Here is a 17,600-nt window from a genome sequence, read left to right as displayed (position 1 = left end):
TTTTAATACGAATTAATTAGTTAAATATTCAAAAATTTCGACACTTACTTCGTTTCGTGATGTCTTCGCCACTCAACACGTGTTTTATGACTAAACTACAGTCAACACTACTCGACCCTCTGTACAATGCCGTCTGGTGTTCGCTGCAAGTACTACGATTCGATAATCACTTTCTTTTTACGTAATTGTATGACACCAATGACTTTTCCTTCCTTATTGAGAAATTCGACTCTTGCCGTTAAGTTAATTCGTTTTATGCTGTATATTCTGTGACTCATATTTTACCTCTTAACGGTCGCTAAAATTAGTCAAATTTACAGTTACTAAAATGTAGTGTCATCGTATTGACATAGAAAAACTCTTCGGGAATATAATTCGAGGTTTATTTGTCAAAAACTGGCCTTTTAATTTGACTTTAAGTTCAATTTTCTATGTGATAAGTGTAGATATTAAACGGGATGCATCATATGTTTATAGTATAAATAAAAGGTAAAATACGTAAACAATTAAAAAAACTATATAAACAAGCCTACAAAGAAAATATTAACACGTAGAATATATAAAAATATTTAAAAATATCATGTAAGAATTATACAGAAATAAAAAAGGAAGTCGGATGTGACACAGTAAAAAATCACAAAGGTTAAAAAAATATTAAAAACAAAACAAGGAGCAAGTGCCGGATTTGCACATAATCCCAAGATGTTGCTTAGGGCCTCGTAGTATGAATCTATAGCTCAGGGCCTCACGTTATTTGATGATAGGAAGGGTCGTAGGACCGTCGAAAGGTGGGGGTTGAGGATTTTTCCCGGGCTCGTAGTAGCTCGTGGGGCCTGTGATGACTCCTATCTATATAAAATAAAATCTTAAAGGCTGTTTTTAATTTTAAAAAATAATAAAATTCTGAGTATTTCGTTTGTTCAAAAAAACAAAAGGCTAAAAGGATCGATCTACTCGGAGGCAAAAAAGGGACCGCTCTACTCCTAGGCCCCATACGAGCTCTCGATGGCCCCAAGCTGGGCCCGTTATACGTTATCGTTTAGGGTCATGACAAGTCTAGCTCTGCATGGAGCAATGTAATAAACGAAGATGATTCAACACAAATGCACATTCACGTACATACGAATATATGAACAGATAAATATACAGATACACAAAAAACGCATATAATGCAAACCGTAAATGTGTATAAATGCACATACAAATTTCAAATAGTACACACTAAACAAATAAATACATGTATAAAGACAAATACACTAAAGAAATCCACGAATATATTCAAAAACATTTTTAAAAAAACACACAAAATGTAGGTAATATATTTACTGTTCTTAGCTTAAACAAAAAAATAAAATGTGACGAGATACATAAACTAAAATTCTCACATTTTACAATATTTTAAAACTCATTTGCCGTTCTAAAATTAGAAATTTGGAACAGCAGAAAGAATTTACAAATTAGGATAAGCTTCTTCTTCTTCTTCTTCTTCTTTCTTCTAAACACTTTAACTCGTGTAAACAAAAATTTTTGCACTAAAATCACCATAAAAATTTAAAATAATATGCAATTTTTTATTTTTTTTTTTGTTAGCAAAAGAGAAAAATCATTCGATTACGTTGTGTTTTTAGGAACTAAACAAACAAAAATGTTTATTATCGAGTGTGCATATTTAGGAAGAAGACGATGATGTGTATAATTTTGTAGGACTGGCATGAATGATAGTGTAAGGTTTTTACAGTCATGCATTCCTTGGCTGTCAGTCTGTGTTCTGTCTTACTTAGTGCTTATAGCGTTACCTCTCTTCGCTCTATTTTTCGATTCATCCTTCGTTGGCCCCTTAACATCGACTTACACGCTTAAATTCGTCTATTTTATTCATACGCATACTTAATATTTTACTATTTTTATCTAATAAAATAAAAAAACAGTAAGGTTAACAGTTGTTGCTGTCATTAACACAAACACATACACACTAGACAGGTGCAAGATTTGCTTCTGTATTATTATCATTATATTTTATCAAACTTGATGAATTTGCCAGAATACTGAAGTCCGTTAACTTTTGATTGACAACTAGTGTTATTTTTTTTTAGGATTATGTGCAAAAATGTCCTTTGTTTTTCTAAGTAAAACAATTATCTTGTCTCTTGTCTTTGTGTTATAAATATATGCTAACTTACAGGTGTAAATAATACGGTTACTATCAAAATATACAGGGTTTAAGAGTGGTAGTCAGATAAAATAACGTCCCAGAGGAGGGTTAATAGAAGCTAAACTGCCTCCTGAAACTGATAGGGGGGATGGAAACATTGTTTTACACTTATTGTTTTATGACCCAATTTCCTATTATGACATACTCTAAGTCGAAGAAACTAAAAAAAGTAAGAATTTTATACATTATTTTTTATATTTATAACTGCTAAACTGTACAACAAGGTGTCTTTATTTAAAAAATTACACCATTTTAACAATACCACTCATAAGAACTATAGGGCTTCAAATAAATTTTGATCCCTTAGTAAATCTTTCACTGTAGATTCTCACCAGAGGCCCTTAGGCCTTCCATCACAGACCTATAGATTCTCCATCGCGGGCCCCTCTGACACGTGTCCTCCCAGTCCCCGTGGGTGACTACCTCTAACAGGGATATATTTTCGGAGTTGGAAGTAATTTGATGCGCTAGTGGGAAGAATGTTTGAAGTTTAGTCCACTAAAAGTGATGTCAAAAATTGTTATAGCTGGATATATGCGTAATGATAATAATGAAGCTTGTTACTCAAAAATTTCGCTTCTGTAACGCCCGACGATGCACTTTAAACAATACTCTCTAATTAAATTGTTATTCCCTTACATCTCAATGTATTATTTATATTTATAAAGTTTTAATTTGATAAAAATTAAACCATTTTCGTTTATAATGAATTGTTCAATCACGCCCGTTTATAAATGCTTAAACAATAAACTCCATTATCATTAGATATTCAGTGAGTTACATCACGCTTCGTAAATCCCTGATTAGATTTAATTTTTTTCTGATATTTTAAAGAAAGATTATAATTTATTATTTTATAAATGATATAATTTTAAAGATTAAAAATAAAATAAAATTTTATATTCGTTTCTATAAAAAAAAATATTAATATTTTTTTTTAATTTAAAAGAGCTCCGTAACCTAAATACTGGAAGCCCCAAAGGCTAATTTCGCTATTTTTAAGGCGATTTTTGAATTTTTTTCAAAAATTAACTAACATATTTGAATTATTTTATGATATAAAACATTACTAAGCTAATTATTTAATAAATTAATTATTAAATATTAATTAATTAAATTTATAGAATAATAAAAAATGAAAAGCGAACGAAAAAAAATTTAAAAAAAAAAAATTAAAAATTAGTGGAATAAATTTTATATACCAACAGAGGAAATTATTTTCCTTTTTATTATTTTTTATTTTTTTAACGGGAAATCCTAACATCCGTAGGATGCAGGAGAATGACGTCATTGATTTATGTACATAGTTTTTATGGAGATAGGTAAATCCTGATTTTTTATTGGATTTTTAATTATTATAACGTCATTTTTCATTAATCAAGGAGGAAATAGCTTTTATTGTGATTATAATTTATAAGAAAATAATTTTTAATAGAAATTATTAATTAATTAAGCATCATCTTCAAGTGATAAAATCTGCAAATATTTTCAAAATTTCCATCTTTAGCATAGATTTTTATGATTTTTTAATACGTATTTAATGAGAAGAATATGTTAAATTAAGAAATGAAAGTCATTAATAAAATATTGTTTCGATATCGATACGCAAACGGGCGAAGTTCTGTCACGTGCGAATAATTTAGCTAATTATATGCTTATATTTTGAATGATATTTATAACTTTATGTATATAAATAGCGTGTTAAAAAATTGCTCAATATGTTTTATAAAATATACAATAAAGCATTGTCATCACGTCATATACGCGAAGCGATCGGACGCGAAAGTTCGCATCCCGTCGCCTTGTTCGCGTCGGGTAACATAACTAATATTACATTAAATTTAACAAATTAAGCGATTCTTTTTATATAATTTTTCAAAATGTTGTTTTTTAAATTGTTTTTATTATTTATAAAGCATTTTATAAGATAAAAAAATACTTTTTTTGATTGAAAAATATGATTTTCTCGACAATGTTTATCATAACGTAGCGAGAAGCGTAGGGTCGCGTAGCGATTACACAAAGTTTAATAACTTCCTCCGTCAATATTAGGTCATTCTTAAAATCATTAAATATTATCGTTTAAAAGTAATAAAGTCTTTCATTATAATTATTTTACAGAACTATTTTCTAAGCGTTTTAAAAAAACATTAAACACTGATTTCAAACAAAAACATGAAAATTTAAATTATCTAATAGTACTTTCAAGTAATTATATTTTAATTACAAATTACATTTACCTGAAAATATATTTTTATTTATTTTATTAATTTAAAAAATATAAAATTCACAAATTTTACAATGCGATTATATGAAAGGGTAGCGAGCGCGCGCGCGCGCAACGCGTAAAGGGGCGATGCATGATAATACCTAAAACGTGTTACAATATATATATATAGGTATAATTTGTTTATATTCTCATAAACCAAACGTAAAAGCATTCAAATATTTTAAAAATTCAGCATTTTTAGTAAATTGTATTGAGATTTGTGGCACAAAATTGATCTTACTGAAGGGTCCTGCTCCATTATCCAGTGCAAATTTCTTAGAATTTCTATTATTTTGTACAATGAATTCATCTGTTTAATAAATTCTCATTCTGTTAGTAACATATCATTTTATGTGTAATAATTGCCACAAGTGCCAATGCAATTTTCCAATAAGGAATTTCATTGTTCATTGTAGCAGCTTCATCTTCTTCCTGGAACACTTTTAAAGATGGCAGCCAATTTAGAAAATTTCCCTTCCAACTGTCGACACCGTCATACCACACTGTCACATGTAAGTTTTAGTAACTCCCTAAATGCGTTACATTCGCACGTGTCGAAGAAAGTATCGTCAGATACAAATTAGTGAATGCATTCGTCTTGCAAGGAATGTAGAAAGTAGAAAAAAATATATATATTCTTGGAACCTTGAGGGATAGAACTGATCGACGGGAACGAATGCGCTGAAAGGAATTTCGCATAAAATTTCATTTTAAAAGTCAATAAAAGTAACATTATTGTTAGCACTATTATGGCATATTGCCTTGTTAAGATATTCGATTAGAATAATATCTCATTTGGCATTTTTATTCTGTAATCGTATAGAATGGCCGGTGATATTTTTACTCTTTATTTAATTTTATTTTTTGAATGTTAACCGTGTTCTTCCACGATCAATGCTTCTCAGAGATCAGTCATTGGTCCACCTTGCGGTAATGCTATAATACAAAATGGTTAAATCTTCTGTAAACAGCAACGATTCTTGAGAACACATAACAAATATTAATATTTGTGATGTCTTACGTAGATATATAGTGGATAAGAGTTTAAATTTGAACTTAAATCTGACTTAAAACACGGAGCTTGAGCGTTAAAATCAATTAGCAACTTTATTGATAGAGGCACTCAATTGCTATACCCAGTACTGTACTGGGTGTAGGGTACAATTGAGTCATAGTGGTGGCTTTATGAATAGAGCATCTTTATTTAGAAGCGTTGCAAGATCCTAAGATCACTAATTTATTCATCTAATTAATTATCTCACTCATTGCTCCTCTCTATTTTGGCAGCAAACGATTGATCCTCACTCAAATTATTAAAACTTAATTGTTCTACTGAAATCTGATTTTACTAATTACAGTTCGACGAAAAATCAAATTTTAATTAATTTGAAGTTTCTTTAATCTAAAACTCTCAATTGTTTTCTTGGTATTGATCAGGTTCAAGAGTAGAAAATTAGATAAAATATTAATTAATGTTGTGTTTAAGAAGCAAATTTTAATAATTTACATAATCCAAAATGAGTTTTAATTTATAAAATGCAAAAATTCCGAGACATATCCCGAAACTTTTCAACTATTTTTCATTAAAACAAAATGGCGACCACGCAAAGTTATCTGATTTGTATATTTAAATATATTTTTTAAATGTTAATTTAATTAATACAAGTTATTTATTAAAGTAAACTTAATAATTTTTCTTATCAATTTAATTGCTAAAATTAAAAATATTTACTGAGATTGTATATTAACTATTCGTTTATACAGCCTCATTATTTACATATTTAGACTTACTTTTATGACAATTTCTGAAGGAAAAAACGTATAAAACTTCAGTAAAATATGCCACAAAAAAACTTCTTTTCTTGTGATTTAATTTTAATAATTTATAATTATCTTCATGAATTATCTGGTTGATATGTTAATATATGTGTTTTACGTAATCGTTATTTGAAAACAAAAACACATAATCTATAAAAATTATCAATTATTTATCACAATTTATTGGTCTTTTAAACTAATAAACATCAAAATTTTCAGATAATTTCTTATATTTTATAAAAATAAATTTGTTTTTTCTTTATTTTCCATTGCAATTTACTTCGTTTGCAGTTTGCAGGGTTAATTTTTACTTTTGCAATTTTCTAGAGAAAATTTCTAAAATTTCCCCCATTCAAACCCAAATAGTAAAAGCCAATTTAGATTCTTCTATCTCTGTCTATACCTAAATGGGAAATTCTTAAACTCGAAAGAGAAAATATTAAACTTTAATGAGGAATTTTTAAACATGAAATGTGAAATTTTGGGTTTAAATGGGTGATTCTTAAACTTAAAACTTAAATTATGAGGTCAAAGGGCAAGGTTTGGACACAATAAGGGCCTAAATATTTAATATTTCATGCAAAAATGCGATGATAATTTACAATTTGTATGATAAGTAAAAAAATCTGTATTTTGTTCGTGAATTTTTATGCCTTTCAACGAGGGCTAAGGCCCCATATTTTTGTCTGATCAGAGAAATTTATACATTTTCACTTACATTACTATAACTAGAAAAAATAAAAGATTGGTTTATTCTTTTAACATTAAAAAATTTGCTTTCAGTTGCTCTGAATTAGGCCTTATCGCAGAGAGGCCATTAAGATCATTTTATTCGGACTTTATATGTACTTATGAAGGTCGCATTTGTTATATGTTAATATGAAAATTCTTCATATTTTTATTAAATAAAAAATATAAGGCAATGTTTAGAGATATCTTGTGTTTTAATACACAGCGAGCCTCAAGAGACCTCTTACAATTTCTGAGAGGCAAACTTAAATAAAATTTTAAAAAAAATAAACATATAAAATTTAATTTAGAACAAAATAAAATGAAACATTATCTTCTTTTACCTTTAAAGTTACAAACGGATTTGCACATTGTAATGAATAACAAATGATGAATCATTGCCACTCACTTACAATACACTAAATATAAATAAATAAATCAGTAAATTTTCTCTTATTTTTAGAAATATTTATTTTAAAATATAATCACAATTAAACAATCTCCCTATTTCAATTATTTTCACACGAATTCGATAATCATCAAAGCATTAAAGAAGCTATGGTCAAGAGGATCTTCAAGAGGATCCTAAAGATTTTAATGTGAAAATGAATATCTTTTTAAAATTTATATAATATTTTATGAAATTAGTTTATTATAAAAATATTTCGTGACTTGATTTTATTTATTTAATTTCTGAAGCTTTACAGTTTGGTTTCGAAGAACCCATCGTCTTACTCTACATCGAGGAAATCGGAGGATGCGGTTAAAACTTGGATGAATCATGCTCCAATTATGCATACTCGCAGCATGAAATGGGCCATCTGTTACCAATTCGTAAACATACACAAATTTAAAAATATTCACGTGTTTTGCTCGTTGTGCAGCTCCCACTTCGCGAAGCACAAGCACTTAGTTATTGAAGTTAGTACGTTGTTCTATTTATCTCATTTTTATTCTGTTTTTTTAATTTTTAATATTTTTTCCTTTCGTTTTAACTTGTTTTCTTAATTTTTATTAAATTTTGTCATATTTATTTAATAAAAACAATTATTTCAATTAAAAGTACTAGTGTCTCCATCTGTTATCGATTATAATTTCAAAATAGTTTTTAATTTATTTGTTTTTGTTCAAATTAATCTAAAACTTCTCTATTTCAAAGGAAATTTTCATTTCTTAAAAATAATAATTGTTTTTTTTAAAAGTAGAATGTAGTTTAAAGTTATTTATTTTTAAATTAAATATCAGAGTTATAATTAAAACTTATCCTATCAACGTTCGCATACTTGAAATATACAGAGTATTATTGGTTAATTTTTCATTTTAAAAACTAAAATGAATGATAATTGGTTAAATTTTCATTAGTAATAATAATAGAGTACAACAAAGTTTCCCTGCTTGAAATTGTAAGTTTAATCTCCAGTTTTTCTTCTTTGATCATTTTAGCTTGTTATTTTAATAAATCTAGTGAATGATGGATATAATATGACGTGGGCTGCCCGAATCCGAGACTTAATGGCAGTTCTCTTTGAAGAATTCAATTCTTCTCTGCAACAATTGAAGATCTAAAACAAATTATCAAGAATTGCTTTAATGATTTCTGACCGTTAGCATAAAAGAAAATGCCTGCAAAAATATAAGAATAAATCAAAATTTTCGTGGAGAATATAAAGGAACATATTGATATCTTCTGACTAGCATTGACAGGGACTTTGTAACCACTTTACAGAAGAATAAAACTGCAAAGTCTTCATCTTCTACAATCCCCATTTATCCAAGAAATGAACTATGTCATTGGATGCGTTCAGCAGATTGAACAGATCCGGAGCCATTCAGTATTTTTCTGCTAATGCTTTCTACAGTATTGCCGTTTTGACGTCACATTTGCACGTTAGTAGCGAATTTCATTTACGCTACCTTCGGGTAGATACAGTAGAGCCTCGATTATCCGACTCAATTGTGGACTGGGGTTGGTCGGATAATTGAAAAGTCGGATAACCGAAAAGTATGAAAAAATCCATTATTAGTGTAGTATATTATTATATCCCATGTAATTAGTATATTAGTATATCGCTATTAACCTACTTCGCGTTGAATTTTCATCGATGTTAAACCTAACAAAAATTTTTTAAAATAATAATAGTCGCTATTGTATCGTTAAAAATTAGAAAATTAAGCCACGTTTAAATACTGGCGCCCTTTCATGGTCGAATGAGTGTTGCCAGCTAAAAAGACATAGCCAAATATTGTAGCGCCACATCACTAGCGGACATTCGAAATTAGCCGACTAGGACGGTCTGTTAACCGAGGTGTCGGTTAATCGGGGGTCGGATAATCGAGGCTCTACTGTATAACTGATTAAAGATAGCTGCCAAACATAGCGTGTTAAATATATATTATTTACGCATATGAAGTCATACATTACGGTATTAACCCATTTAATTTATTGGTTCGCTCATGTAACTATTTTGGAGTTTTGGCACACCATCATCTTTGAGCACTAGTCACGTACTCTTTCTGAGCCTGCCTTTCCGTGATCCTGCACATGGAAGCACTTAACAACATGGTGTAATATTTAGAAATACTGCAATGCCAAAGATTAGATTGTCAGTAACGCTAGCGACAGTATATCCAAAGAGCATTGGTTATCTCTTGTAACCTAGGAACATTTTTGGTGTTTTTAAAGCTATATCTTCTTGATTATAATAGATTAATAAATGTAGATTAACAATTGATAAAGTTTATATGAAAATTAAATCTCAAATTATTTAAATACATCATATAAAATGACTGGTGGAACAAGTTTCAAAAACTAAAACTTCTAAAATTCTATATATATAACAAAATTTTGAAAATTGTGGTATAAGAATACTTAAAGCAAATTTGACAGTAAGACTCAACACGTGAAGTTCACATTACAGATTCTGGGCCGGCACGTGTGGTTAGGCGGCGAGGCGGTCACCTCAGACGGCACTTTTGGGACGGCATTTTAGAACCACATATTATTAAAATAAAATTTTTATTTATTACAATGTAGAACAACTAAGCAAATAATTTACTTAGTTGGCGTATTCAATAATTTTTCAACGTAAATACGTCAATTAGCGTCTTTTGTTTTCATTTTGTTCCGCACTGGGATTCGATCGCACTATCTTTCACGATGTCCAACAAATAAAGGTTAAAGTTAAAAATTTCAAGTAACTAAATCGTTTTCTTTCTGCCATGTTCAATCATCAGAAAACAATTACAGTCTTTCTTCACAAAGACGACCTTTTATTTTTGCGAAACAGCGGCCAGATGGCCGAGCGGTCAAAATGACAGCCTATCGCTCTGGGGGACCTGGGATCAAATCTGGATGGTTCATATAATCCCCAGGAATTTTTGGGAGGTAGTTCGTTCGGATATGTCGGGCCCCATCTCTCACCATCCAGATGCCTCATTGTGGGCCTGGCCGAACCCATAATGGGCTTGCAAAAATAGGCTCTCTTAGTTCCTGCGGGGTGGAAAGAGTTAAAAAAAATGTTTATTCAAGTAAAGATAAACTTATATCGTAATAAAGATATTTTATTTTAAATAATATTAATCTTTCATAAAAGCAAACCTGTTAGATGATAAACATTAATATCTGGAGGTAAACGTCCAAATGACCGATACGGTTAAGAAATTGACGTACTGCTCTGGTGGATCCAGGATGAATTCCGGACTAGTAACTCCTCAAAAATTTTTGTTGGGCCTTCCAATAGTCTTCGCCAACAGTCATTGGTTGTGGGTCTGGTCGAACCTAGGGCGATCTAGATAAAAATAGCCTTCTTAGTGCCCAAAAAAAAACAGAAAAAGTAAAATAAAAAAAAAATACTTATCAAAGAACACGACAAGTTGAAAACGACATCGCCTTTTGTTCTCTTCTTCGGAAATATTAAGAAAAACGCTCAAAAATTATAATATTTTACACTTATCAGTACAGTATTCATTTATTAATAAATGAAGTAATTTATATAGTATATTGTGACTATAGACTCAATAACAATTACAGTCGAAAAATTACAGTAAGTTTTCAGGAAACGGTCCGTACGAGCTCAAAACGGCTTGCTAATAAAATGACCCTCTTATCGCCTAAAGAGCAGCAAAAGTTAATGGGGATAGAAATATTTATATATAGAATTTTCCGATATTATGGAAGAACGGAACAATAAATAATATTACAAAAACTCCAGCAACGAGTAACATAACTTTGCCGGCTGTTATGAGATTTTATTTAGAAAATAACTTTTATACTTTCAATTAAATATAATAAATAAAATTGAATGTGGCACCATCTGTTACGAGATTTTGTTATGAAAGTTTTATATATTTTTAATTATTATTTAATAGCAAAATGATCAATTTTGAGGGTGTTGGTCAGTTTCGTAAAACGTTGTAAATGCTAATAACGTATAACATCTTCATTAAGTCCGATCCCACTCGGATATGCTATGTGATCTCTCTATCTCAACCACCCGCCAACCAGCACTGACGGAATTTTTTTGCCATTCTTAACGCCGTTATACAAAACAGCCGGGGAAAGTACAACAAAATTATTAAATAATTAATACAGTACTAAGTAATTTGCTACTAGAGGTCGACGTTAGGCGCCATCTGTAAATCTAAATGAATACAGGAAACCTGTCTATGGAGACAACCCACGGTTCCTTCAAAAAGTGGCCTTTTAGACAGGTGGTGTCGTAATACCGTATTTATGTACGTATTTTGCGCACTTTTAGCCATTTCTACTAAGCAAAACTTGAGATGAGCAAAAATAAACGAATTTTTTCAACGATAGGACTGTATTGGTATTGTATTTTATTCTTATCGATTTACGGAAGTCGTCGTGATTTTGTAAGACAGATTTAATACCAATATATTAAAGATTAATACAATAGTCGCGTATTCTCGATTATAACGCACACTTTCTTTTTTTTCCGACTTAATTAATTCAACTTAATTCTTTTCGTTCGCTCCTCAGTAACGTGTATTACGTCATCGATATACAAGCGCGTCGTATCTCTACATCACTTTGGTTTTGGTTTCGGTTTTGGTTTTCGTTAGTTTAACTTTAAAAATACTGTACATTACATTTGAAAAAGGTAGGTTACCTGTAAAACTGATTTTTGCATTAATGCGTTGTTTTTTTTTTTTTTTTTGAATATTTTGCGTGCGAAAATTACTTGGATATTATTTTTCTAAAAATATCGTGGAAATAAGGTAGGTTGATACAGAAACTATTTATCGCACACGTACTGTATATGAGCTTCAAAATAAATAAATAAATAAAAATAAATTTTATCAAACGATGAGATCAGCCGATTAATTGTATCGTGTATAATATTTTATACCCCAAGGAAAATACTGTAGGTCTACGGTAAAATCAATTTCGTTTACTCACAGTAAAACTTCGCCGCTAATTGCTGTTGTGATAACTTTAACACGATCTTCTAACGACAGCACTTTGCATTTCTTTCGTTTTTCGGACAATTTCGAACAAACTGAAATGAATTTCCTTTGTTGCTAGACTAAATCGTTAACACCTGCACCTAATTTCGAGGGTGAGAGCAGTGTCCGAGGTGGGTTCGAACGAAAGTTTAGACCAGGGGTGTCCAACCTTTTTGTTTCTCTGGGCCGCATTGGAAGAAGTCAAGGAGTTTTGGGCCACAAGCAGTAGCGTAGCGTAAAGGGGCGGCAGGGGCGGCCCGCCCCGAGCGGTATTTTTTAGGGGAGCGGCAAAATTTGACAATAAATAATAATAATATCTTGTAAAAATTTGAACCATTTTATTTCATATTTTCGTGCACCTACGACTCGGACCGATTGAAATGAGCACGGCAATAGTGTTACCATCCGCGAATACCGCGAATCGACTCGCCGTCCGAGGATATCGTGCGCGACCTGTTGACGTTTTTTTATTTTTGTTTTTTTGTTTTTTTTTTCTTTGCTTGTACGATTTATTCGTATATATATACACCTTCAATATCCAATAGAGCTAGGTCACTTGCGTTACTCTTATCCATGTCTCTCTAGTCGCTAACTGTAACTGATTTAGAACCAGCATGCACTGCAAATTATTCTTCGCATTGCAAAATGACATACGCATGCGTCAGGTACTTCTGTTCGAACAAACCTCACCCGCCGTCCGGGTCGGCGATTTTAAAAAAGTGGCAACCCTAGCAAACCCTAGCACGCAATTTTTCATTACTTATTCTGTGAGGAAACTGAATTTTAGTCTTTTAAATTGAGATACCTAAATAAGGGGACGGCGAAATTTTCCTTTTCCCCGGGGGGCTGACACCCACGCTACGCCACTGGCCACAAGTACAGTACATATATACTTGTGGTCCAATATACAAGTATATTTAAGGATTAACATGTCTAGATTATAATAATAAGTATTAAAACTTTATCAAGAAAAAGGATATTTTAAAAATTACTTCTACAGACACTTTCAATTTTTACTTAGAAATAGATAAATTCATTTATTATAAAAGAGACAAACGGAAATTTATTTGAAAGACACAGACGTTTGTTATATTTGGGTCTCTAATTAATAAAAAGCAACGAAACACCATTTTAAAGTGCATTTTTATTCAACTAATATAAATAATAGGTAGCCCAAAAAGTAGCCAAAGCGCCAAATGATATTTCTTGCATCGAACAAAAAAAGTAGCCACATTTGGCGCAATGTAGCCAAATCTTGCAACGTTGGAAAAAATAGTAAATAATACTGGAGTTGTGAATCAAAGGATTATAGACCCAAGTGCAGGGAAAGGAGAGAAAGGACAAAAGATAAAAAAGTGAGAAAGGTTGGAAAATTAAGGGTCAACAGAAGATCTATTTAACCTTTCTCACTACTACATCTTTTGTTTTTTCTCATCTTTCCCTCCTTTTCCCAAATTTGGGTCTATAATCCTTTGAGTCACAACTCCAGCTTTATTTAGTAATCCTTCCTCATTCACACATTTCCAAGTATTTGAAAATATTTCCTTTCCACTCAAGAATAAAATATGAATAAAGGTTCACCGCTTTGTGAAACTTCTTTTTTGAGTTTATGCCGTTGAAATAGATAAATAATAAAAAAATTAAAACATTTTGTCGGTTTTGTTTACACGTTTATTGGGCCGCATTGGAACTTGCCTTGCCCCTGGTTTAGACTAATTCATTATATTAGGAGGGGGGAAACGTTGTCGAACAATAGTTTAGACAGATATATTCGCGGAAGTGTTCGCTTATTACAGTTGTTGTATGTTGTTTCGGACCAAAAATCGATGCCCGCGGTCGCGTTACACGGATGGTCGTTTAATACGGGTAACTTATACGAATACTCTATGGATAAACTACTCGGTGCCAGAAATTTTTGCCCGTTTTGACAGGTGCCCGTCGAATGCGGGTGGTCGCCTAAGCAGTTTTCACTGTAATTATAATCACGCCGTGATTAACCGTGTAAGGTTATATCAGAAATTATTAAAATATAAATTTATTTAATATAACGGAATCGCAATTTTTCGAGCCGAAACTATAGTATTGCGACATATTATAAAGTAATTTTGCAACCGATTGAATCAGAAAATTGCATCAGAAAAATAAAAACGGCCGTTAGGGGGCACGGACGCCAGGAAACAAGACCAAACGAAGTTGTCGTACAAAAATGACAACTGTTTGTTGATAACGACTACAAAATGTGAAATCGAATGATGACATTTTCCTGTAGAGATTCAAGTAAACAAAGTAAGTATGTCTATATAATTGCATTTGTTCTGACGTGACGAAATTAACCTTTCCTTGATGCGGTAACCGGGTCAGTTTTTAGGCTTAATGAGTCTTTTAATTATAAGAAGGAAGAGTTGTTTGCTACGTTTTTATAAATATTATTAAACTTAAACATAATTTGGCTGTAAAGTCATCTGTTTAAACTAGGGAAAGATCATCATAATTCATTTTTTGTACAGCTTACTTTATGTACAGTACTTAAGGTACTGTATGTGTACTGTACACACATAAGTCTGTATGTATATAAGAAGCATCTAAAGTAACTTCTACCAATCAAAATTCTGTGTTATGGTCTTCGATATAACATTGTGCCAATGCTCTGATGCTATAGTGAAGACCGGAATGTTAAATGGGGGCTCATTGCTTCGATTAATAAAGGTCGAACGATGACGGCGTACTTGTGCTTCGGATGAGGTGTGAGTCGTCATACTATTATGTGTCTGACTGAGACGATTGGGACCGTGTCGGAACCACAAACTGTCTCTCTACGTGTCGTCTTTTGCGAGATGTGCCTCCCTGCTTTCGAGGTTTGCTTCGTTGGCAGTTGTATCGCTCTGTGCCACCATATTTAACTATTCGGCCCGTGTGACTATGTCGACTTTGAGTGGCCTGCCTGCGGAGCGTCGGTCGAGGCGAAGGATACCGTGCTGAGGGTGGAGAGAAGACTGTATGCTGGTTTGCGATAAAAACTGATCTTTGGAGGTAAGTATTTCGCAAAGGGTCGCTTGGGGTGTGGTTCCGTTGACTTTTTTGCTCGTACGGGGGTCTATAACTCCGGAGGTTGGCAGATTCCTCGTTTGGAGTTCATGTCTTACCTGACTCGTTCTCTGTCTTACCTGACTAATGTTTCAAAATATTGGAAACTTATAAAGCAAACCGGAATGGCGCGGTCTTCAGTTATAAAAGATGACAGTTATATTTAAAGTCTATTGTTATTTAGTATTTTACTGATACCACATGTTTGTCAATATCCAATTTGGATGTTGTTCTTTTAAATTTAACATTTTGTTTCTTGTTTGGTTTTTGAATGTTCTTTTTGACCCAAAGATTGTTACTCGGAGCAATTGAAAATGTTTGTTTAGTACTAAATTTGTATTCTTGCTGGATTTTTAGTTTTGTCAGTATTTATTGATTGGAGGTCAGTATGATCAGTTACATCAGTATGATGCAATGTTACATCAGTATGATGCAATGTTACATCATTTTGTGTAATTCTTACAGATTAGTATCATATGCTTTCTTTTTACAAAAACACTTCATATGCCAAGTAAAAACATTCATTTTGTTTAAGTTTATTCCAGTATTTAAAAATAAAATGATAAATTTGTGATTATGTGCATCATTTGTGTTACAACTGTGCCTACGGACAATTGCTTGATAAAACACCTTTAACGTGAGTAAGTAAGCCAATGACAGCTCATTTCAAATGAAACAGACTATGTCATTTATTTATTTTATTTATTTATTTCAGTGTAGACACTATGGCCAATTGTTGTTTTTTAAGTGTCTCTCTCTAAAACAAAGCAAAAGAACAAGAACAGAAGGGGAAGGAAAAAACAAAGACAACTAATTGCATAATATTTAGTTGCATTTTCCCTATTTATAGTTACTTCTTTGAGTTTTGACATTACAGAATTCATAATTCATTTGTTTATCAGTTTGCAATAACTAACCTGTGTTTTTTTGGGGGAAATCACTTATTATCCAAGTACTTCAATTTTGTTAATTTTTGTTTCCTTTCTACTTATTTATAAAAACTTGACCAAGAGGATTTTTTTTTTATTGTTTTGAACTTCTTTTGGTTGGTCAGGAAACTGTATTTCTTTGTTCAAGAAATACAGGAAACTGTATTTCTTTGTTTAGTGAATTCCAATATTCACTAATATTGGAATTCACTAAGTGGAATTCTGGAGCAGATCGTCCTATAGAGAGTTTTGTACAGGGTTTTAAGTAGTTATAGTTTCTTTGATGGCTGTAGATTTTTTCTGCAGTATTTTTCTATTATATCAAGATGATGACAGTTATTTTACATCCACAAATGTTTTACGGTGTGACTTTAAATAAAAAGTTCCCACAAACGTTTTCGCATTGTAAAAGGTTTGTGGATGTAAAATTTTTGTATTTCACGGTGTTGTGATAAAGTTTTGTTATGATGACAGTTGTTTGTTTTAATCTTTATAAGTTTGAAACTAAAAAAATAGGGTTTGTTTTGCATATAAAGTTTTTATGTTGTTTATTTTTTCTCAATGGTAGTAGGTGGAAATTGTTTCATAACGATTCAGTTTATATATGGCTTGTATAAATAGATTTTACTGTACTTGAAGTCTATTTACAATATAATCAGTTGCAGTTCCCCAGATAACAATACCATATTGGATTTTCAGTTCAATACAGGTGTGATATAGACATTTTACAGTATTAATGTTTAAAAAGTCCTGAACTTTCTTTATTATTTCTGTGAACTTGGCAACAGCCTTAGTTAAACTTTGCGTCTGTTATACCTGAGTTTTCGTCTATCAGTATTCTGAGATATCTTATATTGTTTATTTTATCTTCTTTTCATTTATTTCTATTTGAATTTATTCCTTATCAACATTTTTATTTACAAAACAGAGATATTTTGTTTTATTTGTTTATTATTATTATTTATTTTACTTATTACAATATTACTTTTAACAATATTGAACTCATATAGTCAGTTAATCAGGATAGAACATTATTCAATTTATGTCGTGCTCCTAGAGGTTATCATTGGAGTGTATTAAAGCAATGTCATGT

General features: G+C 31.3%; 1 protein-coding gene across 1 annotated transcript in view; it reads left to right on the top strand.

Annotated features, from left to right (window-relative positions):
* The first annotated feature begins 14,650 nt into the window (after positions 1-14,650).
* The window catches only part of LOC111628290 (GTP-binding protein 2-like), a 66,640-nt gene continuing 63,690 nt past the window's right edge, over positions 14,651-17,600 (top strand). Inside the window, exon 1 of the mRNA XM_023372044.1 lies at positions 14,651-14,780. The gene's annotated coding sequence lies outside the window, so the exon portion shown is untranslated. The remainder of the gene's footprint in view (positions 14,781-17,600) is intronic.

This window comes from Centruroides sculpturatus, unplaced genomic scaffold (assembly GCF_000671375.1).
Source record: "Centruroides sculpturatus isolate CEXI.00-Female unplaced genomic scaffold, Cexi_2.0 scaffold466, whole genome shotgun sequence".
NCBI lineage: Eukaryota > Metazoa > Arthropoda > Arachnida > Scorpiones > Buthidae > Centruroides > Centruroides sculpturatus.
The sequence above is the reverse complement of the archived record's forward strand: the minus strand, read 5'-3'. Positions and strand labels throughout refer to the sequence as shown.